We start from the raw sequence: 13,604 nt of genomic DNA on the forward strand, positions 1-13,604 counted from the left end.
GCAATAAAAACGTTAAGATAGTTTCCCATTGTGTTTTATATCTTACCTTTGCGAGACAAAGTTTACTTTGGTGCATACAGCTTTTACACTCTCTTAGCTGTACCGCTGCAAAAAATCCTCGCGCAACTTCCCGACAGTAAACTTCAAAAGCAAATAACACAAAACTTGAAAAACGTAATCTGATTACTGAGATATTGTTATACAAAACGAGAAAGTCCAAGTTATAAACGTACTACGTTTAAGTAAAGCAAAAATTAATAGATCCGAAATATTTCTCATATACTTAACAATTTATTTTTCGCAATAGTGTAACGTATTTACTTTACGCACTAGACACGCACTAATGTGTACTTTACGCACTATGCACACACACTGGCGTGTAATGTATTTACTTTACGCAAATTCATTATCGTGTAATTGTTTTAATTTGAGGTTTCCGTGGAGATAAAATAAAGGGAGGGAATTTTACTGTTATACAGAGTGTAACTAGAATACTTGGTTAAATTGTGATAGGGATGATAACCATAGTTATAATTTCCGTAATAAAAGTAAAGTACGACTTGTAGAAGTTCGATGTTGTTTCCTAAATATTCAGCGAGCAAATAATTTACGTAATTAAAATATTAATAAACTTCTTGTTTTACTTTCCGGAAGAGACTGGAATCTGAGCAACACCTTGTAATAAAAAGATTTTATGATATTATAAAGTTTATAATGCGAAGATCCTAAATACACAGAAGTTTATGAATTTCCCGCTTGCTTAGTCAATGATGACTAGCCTACTTTGCAATTTGTTTCTAATTAAAGCTCTAAAGACTGCTTAATATCCACCAAGGCGCTGAGACCAGCGTAATTTTATACAAATCCCCATTTTTTCTAAGACACTGACTCCAGTAAATCCTTTCCCTTGTAAATAATATGTACAAGATCTACTTAACCCGCGTATTAATTACATAGAGCAATTTACGCCCAATTAAAATCATTCGGTAAATCATATAATTTGCGTTAATTTGAGCCTACTAATAGCTTAATTTCATTGGTTCAACGTCAGTTTTTAATTGCAGAAGTATGTTAATTAATGTATCATCATATAATTGTAAAATATGAAAAATAAAGAATTATACTGACCATTTCGGTTCAACATCTCGAAAAGGGAAAAACAATAGAGGAAAACAAAATAGAGGTAAACTACTTTGAGATAAAATACATCTTCATTAATCTTGTACAAAGAACATTTATTTACAGGTTTTGTCATTTATTCACTGATACAAATAAATAGACTTCGTTGCATATATTATCCCAGTCATACAACAATAGGCAAAATAGTTTATTTACGCATTAGTGTATAAAGTGTCCATTATTAACGTATTGTAAGTGTTTATTTTCCCCTAATTTAATTACTTATATATAATACGAATGTTAATGGCAACATTTCTTCTACCGAGACGGCTAATTTCTTAGTTTTGCAGAAGCTGAACTGCGTATGCGTGATTAATATTTGCGTCACTTTCGATTAAAATATCGAATTAATTTAAGAAGTGAAAAAAACAGTGAAGGAAAGGGATGAATAAGTAAACTTCCTTGAGACCAAGTACGTCTTCCTTAAACTTATATAAAGGGCATTTATTTACGGGCTTTGCCATTTGTAGACTGTCACAAATAAATAGAATTCGTTGCATGTATTATCCCAGTCATTCGACAGCCATATTCTTCTTGAAAGATTGTTACCACACATTCTAGCAGTGTTTTATAGTGGCTGTAATATAGTGGGACGTTGTTTGGCCGACAGTATTGAATTTACTGCAATAAGCAGTTGTTTCAATAGTAATTATATAACTGAGAATCAGATACAACAGAAATCTCAAATCACTCAGTACGTGTTAATATATAATTATAAAAATATAGTTTATTTTATGCACTAGGGTGTAGAATGTAATGCATAAAATTTCATTTTAAGCACCAGTGTACATAATGTGCGTAATAGACAAAATATTTTATTTTATGCAATAGTGTATAAAGTGCTTCACTTTAAGCACTAGTGTATATCATTTTATGCACTAGGGTGTAGAATGTAATGCACAAAATTTCATTTTAAGCACCAATGTACATAGTGTGTGAAATAAACAAAATATTTTACTTTACGCATTAATGTATAAAGTGCTTCGTTTTAAGCACCGGTGTATAATATATCTCACTTTACGCACTAGTGTCCAGATAGTAATAGACAAAATAGTTCACTTACTCACTATGGCATAAAGTATTTCATTTTAAACATTAGTGTATTTCGTTTTACGCACTAGTGCCTAAAATGAGATTATACAGGTAATCATTGATATATTTTAAATATTCTTTATGTTTGAATCTTTTTACGATTGGTTCGATTTAAATAATACATTATAGAATAGTAGCAAAGTTACATCGCAGAAGCTGGCCAGCTTATGTTTTATAAATATTTGTCACTTTTGTTAAAGGTTTGCTTCACATCTCATCATTTATTAAAGCTGTCCAACGCCCAATTAAAATAAAGTACTATATTATAAATAACGGGAGAGCTATAGGGGATCTGAACAGCTGCTTTTAGCATCTAGTGGGACATCACATTTACTTAAAATCCTTTAAATAGTCGCCTCTTTTCAGTTATAGGAACATAACTTCGCGTGGGGAAACGGTTGATGGAAAACATTAATTTCAACATAAAAAGGTTCCAAAGAGTTGGAAATTTTGCCGTGGCTATTTGCTTATTAAAAATGTTTTTACGCGCTGTTGATCGCCCGGGACGAATTTGCATATACAGGGTGTAATAATTACATCACTGCCCTATTTCGTTCTTAACACTAGTGAGTAAACTGAAACACTTTATCACTAGTGTGTGTCTAGATGGTATCTAGCGCGTAAAATAAATATTCTGCATACAGTGCATTTGACAGCTGTTATATTAAATATCGCAAGATGTTATTTGTCATATTATTTTTTGATCTCGCTTTTAAGTAATCGCTAGTGCATAAAAAACTTAATGCACTAGTGCGTATAATAGATTGCCATAATAAAATATAGGTGATTCCTGTATATCTTCTTTTCCAAGAAGAAAAGTGTTAATAACTTTTTTGTGTTAATGCGTAAAATATGTATTCTGCAATAGTGCATACTGCATTGTAGTTTGACACAGTGACAGTATTAACAGCTGTCATCTGATGTTACCTACTTTGTCTTATTCTCTTTCAACTAGTAGTGCGTAAAACGAAATATTTCGTGCACGATGCGTAAAATAAACTATTAATAATTTAATTAGGTGTATAAATAACTATTCTAATTTATTAAGTTTATGTTGGGCAACAAATGGATTGAAATCCGTCCACTTCCTGAGAGAGTCGGATGTTCAAGTTAAGAATTGTTATTTTAGGCATATAAAAACTTTACGCGCGCTGTACTTTTTGCAAATAGTGCGTAAAATTAATATTCTACGCACTAGTGCAGACTATATTTTAGTTTGACGATAAGGGTGTCCACAATTAGATGTCACTGAATCTCATTTGCCTTAGTAGTCTCTTTTAAACACTACTGCGTAAAGCGAAATACTCAGTGCACTGGCATGTAGAACAGATTACTAATTATTCCAATTTATGCGTAAAATAAATGCTCTACACACTAGTGCACACTATATTTTAATTGGACGATAACGATATCGACAGCTGTCATATTAGATGTCACCAGATGTAACTTGCCTTAGTATCTTATTATTTTAAGAATTTGTGCGTAAAGTAAAATACTTTACGCACTAGTGTGTAGGATATATAATCAAATGTACAATTGGCTCTGATCAAATAAGTGACACATATTCACGTATTTTTTTTTGTATACCGTTCGTTCAGTTTTATACCTAGTATACAGGGTGTTAATTTAATTATGGATCATATAAAGTGAATTTGTTTTCTTAAATTCCGTCGCTAAATTGATCTTTCCACTTTCCCCTATTAACCAGTAGTGCGTAAAACGAAATATTTTGTGCACTAATGCGTAAAATAATTTAATTAGGTACATAAACATTTTAGTATAACACTTACGTTGTGTAACAAATGGAATGAGCAATTTGATAAATTAATATTGACTGATTTGTGTATAAATATATTGTGTAAAAACGTAAGCCTAAAACGAAATATTTTGTGCACTAATGCGTAAAATAATTTAATTAGGTACATAAACATTTTAGTATAACACTTACGTTGTGTAACAAATGGAATGAGCAATTTGATAAATTAATATTGACTGATTTGTGTATAAATATATTGTGTAAAAACATTTTATATTTCAACTGAAATCTACAGAAGGTTAAGTTAGGACCTTAGCCAAGTTATGTAACAATTTTGTTAAAATAATGCTTTCTGGGACTTTGTGTCTTGAAAACTTTATGTTATGCCCCTTTTGTATGATTCCCGAACTTATGAGTGTTGTCACCATCACATCTGGATTGGATAAAACAGTACAGACCAATCGATAAAACGATTCGAAACCTGGAACGGCTTTCATGAAGCCATCGTAAAATAATACGTTTGCTAAATTAAATCAATGAGCACCCCACTCACTCCTACATAATTCACCTGTCAGTGACTGGAGCCCAACGACTGATTGGCAGGTTTTAACAACAAAACAAACTAGATTCAACTTCATTGCATTTTAAGTGATTTTCTAATTAAATTTGGCATTGTTGACGTTAATTGTATGCCGAGAATTAAATATTTTCATGACAAATACAACGGCAAAATTGTTTCTATGATTGACAGCTGAATGGGTTATCAAATACAATCGATTAGATATTGTTTCCTGAAATCGGGAGCGACGCATACACTGTTTACATAAAAATGTCAGCAATTACTGCTCTTGATTAATAGCTGTTGGATCACCTCTTTTGTCGGATAGTTTTAGATTACATGCCAGTTGTGATAGGTATTATTATTGCTAGTGAAACGATTTTTGATTTCGTATACAGGGCGATTCAGAACTTATCCAAAAAAAATTTTTGGGGCTCAAAAAAAAAATCAGCATCAGTTCGAAAATGATGCACGGGACTGGAAACTGTTCCTATGTAAAAAATTGAAAGAACTTCTTTCCCAAGGAAAGAAATAGATGCAATTTTATAACATCTATTTTATATCAGCAAATTCCACTGATTTTGTCGCTATTACTGGCTATTATTAATTATTGGTTTTAATTAATAAAATAATTTGACATATCTGATGTTACAACAACCGTTCAAAAGCTTATAGTTTTTTCAACTGCGCTTCTTTTCACCCCTAATTAGAACGGTAAAATGTAACGGTGCACTATCAGCGTTGCTAATTGTTACCTTTTTAAACCAACTGTTAGAGAGCGACAATAGAACAAATTTGTCCAATATACAAAACGGTAACAGAACTTGCATTCAAAATTATATAATTACATAATGACGCTGACCATTTAAGAATATTTTGGACTATAAATGACAAATATGATTGTTTAACGTTGCAAAATGACTTAAATAATATTCGAGATTAGTGTATTGGAAACAAACTACATGTAAATATATAAAAATGTAAGATACAGCAATTAGCTGCATAAGTAAGTTGTCAATAGAATATAACTAGAGTACCTCGTTGCAACGCTCATAAATGTGTAGTTTTGAATGAGAAACTCACATTTAAATTTAAATTAAATCAACAGAGGCCATGAACATTTACAGATTTGTTATTTCCTACGTCAGTTCTAAGCTGAAGTTCACACTTCACACTAATTTGGTGTGTGTATGTGTGTGTGTGTGTGATGGTGTGTGTAAAATATTTACTTTATACACTAGTGCCGATTTTACACCGTAAAGTACACTAATTTGGTGTGCGTGGGTGATGGTGTGTGTAAAATATTTACTTTATACACTAGTGCGGATTTTACACCGTAAAGTATACTAATTTGGTGTGTGTGTGTGTGTGTGTGTGTGTGTGTGTGTGTGTGTGTGTGTGTGTGTGTGTGCGCGCGCGCGCGCGTGTGCGTCTGCGTGTGTGTGTGTGATGGTGTGTGTAAAATATTTACTTTATACACTAGTGCAAATTTTACACCGTAAAGTATTTTAAGCACAGTTTAAAATATTTTGTTTGTTAGAAATGCGAACGCAACTTGTGATATGCGGCAAATCAAACGTTTATTTTCAGGCGAAGTTAGTTCAAACAGATTTTCTAAAGGAAGTTAATATAGTTTAAACCCCCAACGCACCTCCTAGCGAAGTTCTTACTCACTTGTAGATTACGCTAGTTTTATTATTTCGGAAGCCTTTCAAAGCTTTATACACGAATTTCTTATCAGAATTTTATTCCCATTTCAAAGGAATAATGCGCAACTCTCTCACAAAGCTCCAATCCCCATCGACTAAGTTCACGTGTTCTTCAATACAATGCAACACGACTCGTATACATTTTTGTGTCCCGCGGACACGTGCGGAAGTGTTTCAGTGCTTCAGACACCCGTGTGCATAGTTAAGTACCTCACTACGCTGGTCTCGCACGCATGTAACTTTCTTATCATCTGTATAGCTCCATAATTAACGAGAAACAGAATCAAATAAAATAGTTACGATCAATTTTCGAGTCGATAAGGGCCATTTAAGACGTGTACGGCAATAGAACTTTGCTATATCATATGACATTTCCTCTATTTTTGCTGTTTTATTATAACTAGGGCTGTCACAACTGAGCCGTAGGACATAGGCGTGCACATTTTTTTTAAAGCAACAAATTAAATTGTCATACAGTACACCGCCATAAACACCAATAACACGATAACAAAGGCAACAGTATACTAACGTGGCTAGAACGTAAAAAGCATTCTGAGGCAGCGGCTCACGCGTGTCTTGTTGACCCGTTTAAAATAAAGTAAAACTGCAAAAGCTAGTAACAAAATCCAATTTTAAAAACGGAATTTGCGACTATTTTGTGAACTGGATGATCCAAAGGTGTAGCGAAAATTTCAGAAGGAATTGAACCCGACACGTTTCCCGGCGCAACACGCCGTAGCCTTTGAAGGATGAAAGGGGGCGCAAACAAAGAAAAATTGGTCGGCTGATAATTCCCCATAAAGTAAAAAGTGTTTTATTTGTAAAAGTATTACCCTGTGACAGAAATAATAAACAGCAATCAGCCGGAGCATAAATCTTGCAGCGCAGAGCGAACACAGCGAAATGTAATGCAGGTCCCCTGGAAGAAAACTTAGAATGACAGCCATAAGATCTAGGCTTACCCGGGAAAGGTGGCTGTCAATGCTAAGGCCGAATAATTGAAAACCCACCTGAGGGATAAATTTTCAGGAAATTTGCTACTGTCACTCGCGGAGGAAGCGAATCGAACGTCGATGATAGAATAGTACCCGAAAGTTCACTTACAAATTTAATAGCGAATAAAATCATATCCTGAGAATCAATTTTCGAGCGCTGTGATAGAGATGGCAGGGAAAACTTTGCAGTTATCGCTAACGCACTCGATTCACTTGTTAATCAGTTCATTAACTAAAAAAAATTGCTACATTTTATTAAACATACCGGATGACTGCGGCGGTTTCTCTGTAGGGTTATTCAGCCAATTGCCTTACACAAAAATATACAATAATAAAGAAAAATTCAGTGTATTGCTAAAAATTGTCCAGAATTAATTAAACAATCAGTCAAGTTCAATGAATTGGAAACGCAAAGTTACTTGTGTCGGTTTGTACTTGAATCCTGAACACTCGTATTCAAGTATTCACATTATACGGATACAATGTCAAATACTTACCTTTGTAAGAGATGGTGAAACTACTATTGGGGGGGGGGAAGTAGTACGATGTTTCTGAAATTGAATACGGAAAAAACTGTTACATGAAATTGGAAAAAGTATAAACATGAAATGTGGCACTTTATAAAGCCAGAAAGATTATCTTACAAATATTTGGATGTAATATAAAGGGTGTTCTGGAAAAACGTGCCATAAATTCAGGGACCTATTAAGCATAAAAGAATAAGACGAGTTTTTTCTATATGAACAAAGACCCCTCTTCTGTTTTTAAGATGAAGGGTGTTATATACAATTTTTTCCCGGAAAACAATGTAATGTATTGAAATATAAAATCAGTATATATCCACTCAAGGAAGCTATCCTTGAAATATGTCCCATTCGGTTACGGACACCCTGTATATTAAGTTGACTCTAGGACAATCAATTGCGTTCTCCTTAAAAACGGAGCGTTTTCTGCGATTTTTATTTATTTGTATGTAAAATAATATTTTAAATTACAACATATCAAATAAGGTACTTCGTAAAAAACCTTAGAAAGTTGTCATTGCGCATTTAGCACTCTTCAAAATTAATTGTACCTAATTTCAATACATTAAGATAATGTATGAAACCTGTAACTGAAAAACAAGAGATGGTTCACAAGCAAAAATTTTCTTATTTCTTGATATTCTATGTCCCCAACTCCGTGGTACTTTTTTCCCAAACACCTTGTATATGCAAAGTACCTGCATATATTTAATTAAAGAAAAAAGGTTCTTTCAATTGCTTGATTAATTTAGTGGTCCAATAATTAATTATACAAGATACCGAAAAAATGACCGACTATCCAGGGTGTTATTTAAGTACGTGGTCAAACTTCAAGGGGTGATTCTTTGAATGATTCTAAGACGAAAAGTTTACACAAATATAGGTCCGATAATGCATCGTTTTGAAGATACAGGATATCACACTTTTTTAAAAAAATCGTTTTTTCGCAAAAATCTTAATAATCCTTTATCCGATTTTGTTGACATTTGGCAGTGTTATTTTTTGTAGAAAAGGGCTAATTTAGCCGTAACTAGATTAAAAATTATTAAGTCCAGTATCCAATATTTTTCACAAAACAAGATGTGCGCCACTGACTTATAATTTTTTTCGTATCTCTTCCAGATTTGGTTAGTGCAACTCTCCGAAAATTCAATACCTTCAGTCACGAAAATTGAATAATTCAAAATATTTCGAATTTTCACCCCCAAGAACGGCGGTGACAACATTTTTAACATTAAGGCGATGTTTCGCATTGTATTAGCTTTGTCCTCTCCAAATTTGGTTTAGTGCAACTCTCTTGGTTTCGAGAATACAATACCTATGTATGTTTTCAGCCACGAAAATTGAATAATTCCAAATATTTCGAAAATGAGAAGAAATTACAATTGCAAAAAATATATATGTATTTCATAATTTAAAAATATGTCAAACTTAATGTACACTTTGTGTACATCATCACAAAAATAAAGGCATGATTTTACAACCTTTGAACCTGCTCTGATGCCTCCCGTAATTGTTTTTTTTCTGTTCTTAAATATTATCATTTTTTTCCATTGCGTGCTTTCTTCTAACACTGTACAATTTTTCAGGAAATTACATATAAAAAACAATTTTGTATAAGTGTAAACTTGGGTTACTTGTCAATTTAAATATAAATTTACATGTGAGATAATTACAAAACGCAGTATTCCGCAGCAAGCGTAGTTATTATATGCTTAACGTAATTGTACACTTCAATGTGATCGGTACTTATTGTCTAATTTCACATAGACCGTTTGTGAGTGTAACTTTGACAGGAACGGTTGGTAACCGCATTCACTTCTAGGGTTTCTGTAAATCACGTCTTACGCAAAGTTTTTGCGCCGCCTACTGTCGTTTCCTACGCCATAATTTAAAGTTAAAACGCATAACTAAAATCACAGATATGACTCGACCCCGGTTTTTGTCGAAACCTACAAGCCCTTACTATTTGAAAAAAAAAACATCAAAACGCTCCGAATGCTCCGAAAAAAGTAAAATGTCGTAACAGAATAGACACAATATCTATTTTTATTTCAAAAATACACTGCAGTAACAGACAATTCCAACTATAAGGTAATTTTATTCACGTTGGGAATTAAATTTTTCCACGAGATTTTATTCAACCAATCGGCAATCGCATTACTTCGAGCGTAGACGTAATAGTTTGACATTGTTCGTTATAAACGAATCATTAATATTGGTAATACTAAGATCTAGGGATTTTTAGTTGACAGTACCCAGCTGTGCAATTTTAGTGGCTTAAATTAGTTTTCACGTGGCATGTAATCATTTAGGAAGGCTGGTACTACTAAACAAATCAAAAAGTGATTTCAGACACAATATAAATTGGTGCATGTCGCATTAAATTAGAATGTAGTAGATAAATATAATAATAATAGATTTATACGGCAAAGTATATTAGGAAGTTAATATTCCATAGTTTATTTAAGAATAAATGATAAAAATACTTCCCGAGTCATATTAAATCGTTCATATTAAATATACTTAACAAATCATTGCGCTATACCCCTGCTAGGATAAATATTATCAAGTCTGAAAGAGAGATATTTAATATGTTTTTCCAAATGTATTATAACCAGTCCAATTAATATCTGATGAACGATTACCTATTTCAATATTTACGATGTATGATTCTAATTTTGTATTTAATGTGGATTTAATTATAAGTAGATACCAATATTCGGTGAACAGTTTGTAATTTACCCTGCTATTTTCGAAAAATGCCAGACACGTGAACTTTTTTTAATAAAAGCATAACACCCTGTATCTTGGAAACGACGTTAATTTGACCCTTTTTAAGAGCACTCTTTGCATTTAATTCAAGTACTGTTTTTTTAGTGATATCAATCGACTGTTAATATTATTCTTTCCTTTTCCCTAATTGCGGTAAAATTCAATACTTCATGGAATTGCCTCGATGTCTAATTCATTTAAAGTAGAGTTGCAATACGTGTATGTTTCAAAAGGAACAATTAAAACTGTATTATTTCGCCATTATCAAACGATATATGTGTTCCAGTAATCCAATATTACTCAAGTATTAATCTTTAATAATTTGATATTTTTATAAATATTACATTTATTACACAAGTCGACATTCTATCCAAGTAACATTTTCTGTTACCTTATTTAGTTAGTTATATCAAATGAGGATTAGTTCTATTAAAGAAATGTAATTTTATAAATGATAACACAGAAAAAAAAGTCCAAACCCAAGAGAGCCACATATCTTTTCGGAAAGAATTCGATGCGTTGAACACCTAGTTAAAATGGGTCAAAACTAATTTTTTCCTAAATTTTGTCCAAATATATCATTTTCGTAGTATTTTCAGATGTTGATTTATTTATCGAGGTCATGCCTCGATATTTCTCAGAAAATCGACTATTTGGGTGAAAACTGTCCCAAATATGAGTCAAAACTGATTTTTTTCCTAAATCTTGCCCAAATATATTTTCGTAGTATTTTCAAGCGTTGAACACGATGCCATTGGTCAAATTTACCCATGACCTTGATATTTCTCAGAAAATCGACTATTTGGGTGAAAACTGTCCCAAATATGGGTCAAAAGTCATTTTTTCCTAATTGTTGTCCAAATATATCATTTTCGTACTATTTTCAGATGTTGATTTACCCATGACCTCGATATTTCTCAGAAAATCGACTATTTGGGTGAAAACTGTCCCCAAATATGGGTCAAAACTGATTTTTTTCCTAAATCTTGCCCAAATATATTTTCGTACTATTTTCAAGCGTTGAACACGATGCCATTAGTAAAATTTACCCATGACCTCGATATTTTTCAGAAAATCGACTATTTGGGTGAAAACTGTCCCAAATATGGGTCAAAACTGATTTTTTCCTAAATTTTGCCCAAATATATAACTTTCGTACTATTTTCAGACGTTGAACACGATGCCATTAGTAAAATTTACCCATGACCTCGATATTTCTCAGAAAATCGACAATTTGGGAGAAAACTGTCCCAAATATGGGTCAAAACTGATTTTTGCCTAAATTTTGACCAAATATATAATTTCCGTGGTATTTTCAGACGTTGAACACGATGCCATTAGTAAAATTTACTCATGACCTCGATATTTCTCAGAAAATCCACTATTTGGGTGAAAACTGTCCCAAATATGGTCAAAACAGATTTTTTCCCAAATTTTGCACAAATTATCACTTTCGTAGTATTTTCAAGCTTTGAACACGATCGTATTTGGGTGAAAAATGTTCCAAATATGGGTCAAAACTGATTTTTTCCTAAATTTTGACCTAATATATCATTTTAGTAGTATTTTCAAGCGTTGAACACGATGTCGTTAGCAAAATTTACCCATGACCTCGATATTTCTCACAAAATCGACTATTTGGGTGAAAAATGTCTCAAATATATCATTTTCGTAGTTTTTGAGACGTTGAATGCCATTAATAACATTTACACATGACCTCGATATTTCTCAGAAAATCCACTATTTGGGTGAAAACTGTCCCAAATATGGGTCAAAATTGATTTTTTCCTAAATATTGTCCAAATCATTTTCGTAGTATGTTCAAGAGTTGAACACGATGCCATTAGTCAAATTTACTCATGGCCTCGATATTTCTCAGAAAATTTAAAAAATCTGTTTTGATCCATATTTAGGACAGTTTTCACCCAAATGGTAGATTTTCTGAGAAATATGAAGGGTTCAGGGCCTCAAAATTATATATTTGGACAAAAATTAAGAAAAAATCAGTTTTGACCTATATTTGGGAGTTTTCACCCAAAAATTTTACTTTTCTCCGAAATTGGTCGTGATGTAATGAATTTTGACTACAGGATAGTATTCAGCCCATCAAATTCCTTCGGAAATTATATCTCTTGGATTTAGACTTTTTTGTGTGGCCTAAGATTTGTAAGTATTTTTAAAAGTAGTTACAGAATGTCGTTTGGCTCCTTGATGATAAAATTTCTAGTGTATAAAGTAACAATACATTGTGAAAAAAAAAATTACATTCAAATGTGCAGTTTGTCGTTTAATTTATTTACATTTTGGCATAAAATTACTACAATTATGTAAAGTTTTATAAGTTACAACGGTTTATGAAATAAACAAAGAACTGAAAAAAAAAAAAAACGATAGAGACACCTCAGTACGCCTCTGTTAAGAGCCGGGTATCCCTGAACCTACAGCCATCAGCGACTGACGTTGGGACAAAATCGCGGCTAGGACTCGTTCTTCAAACAGGAAAGGCAGTGATATATAAATCCCGACAATTTGTGGTTGTCGGGTCGCTCGCTAATTCTTGATATACAACGGGCAATTTGTTTTAATAAATAAGTTACAGTCCCATTAGCCACGATACGTCTGAATTTATATTTCAAGGCTTTAATTCAGCATTTGTCAATTTGGCCGGTCTACGTCATTCTGACTGTATTAACCGTTGCTATTTTCTACCTAATTTACTCTGGCACATTTAAACGCAAGAATTTATCTAAAAGGAGTAATTCGCTTCACTATTATCCCTGCGGCGTTTCCATTGTAATTACTCCAATTATACGTACAATAATTGTAACTTTACAATAAAATTACACGTTTTAGTATCAACGTACAGGATGATTCATCATAATGGCAATAATTTTAAGTAGAATACGAATACGCGATTAAAAAAAAATTAAATGCATATTTACACTGAAAAAAATACCTATTTTCAAATCATTATTTAAAACCCTTTTCGGACCCACAAAGGTTCATCGAGAGTGA

General features: G+C 32.7%; 1 long non-coding RNA gene across 1 annotated transcript in view; it reads right to left on the reverse strand.

Annotated features, from left to right (window-relative positions):
- Positions 1–133, reverse strand: part of LOC111691385 — a 131,394-nt gene extending 131,261 nt beyond the window's left edge. The window contains exon 1 of the long non-coding RNA XR_002762933.1: positions 47–133. This is a non-coding gene — a long non-coding RNA (uncharacterized LOC111691385). The remainder of the gene's footprint in view (positions 1–46) is intronic.
- Between the last annotated feature and the right edge of the window lie 13,471 nt (positions 134–13,604).

This window comes from Anoplophora glabripennis, unplaced genomic scaffold, assembly GCF_000390285.2.
Source record: "Anoplophora glabripennis isolate ALB-LARVAE unplaced genomic scaffold, Agla_2.0 scaffold32, whole genome shotgun sequence".
NCBI lineage: Eukaryota > Metazoa > Arthropoda > Insecta > Coleoptera > Cerambycidae > Anoplophora > Anoplophora glabripennis.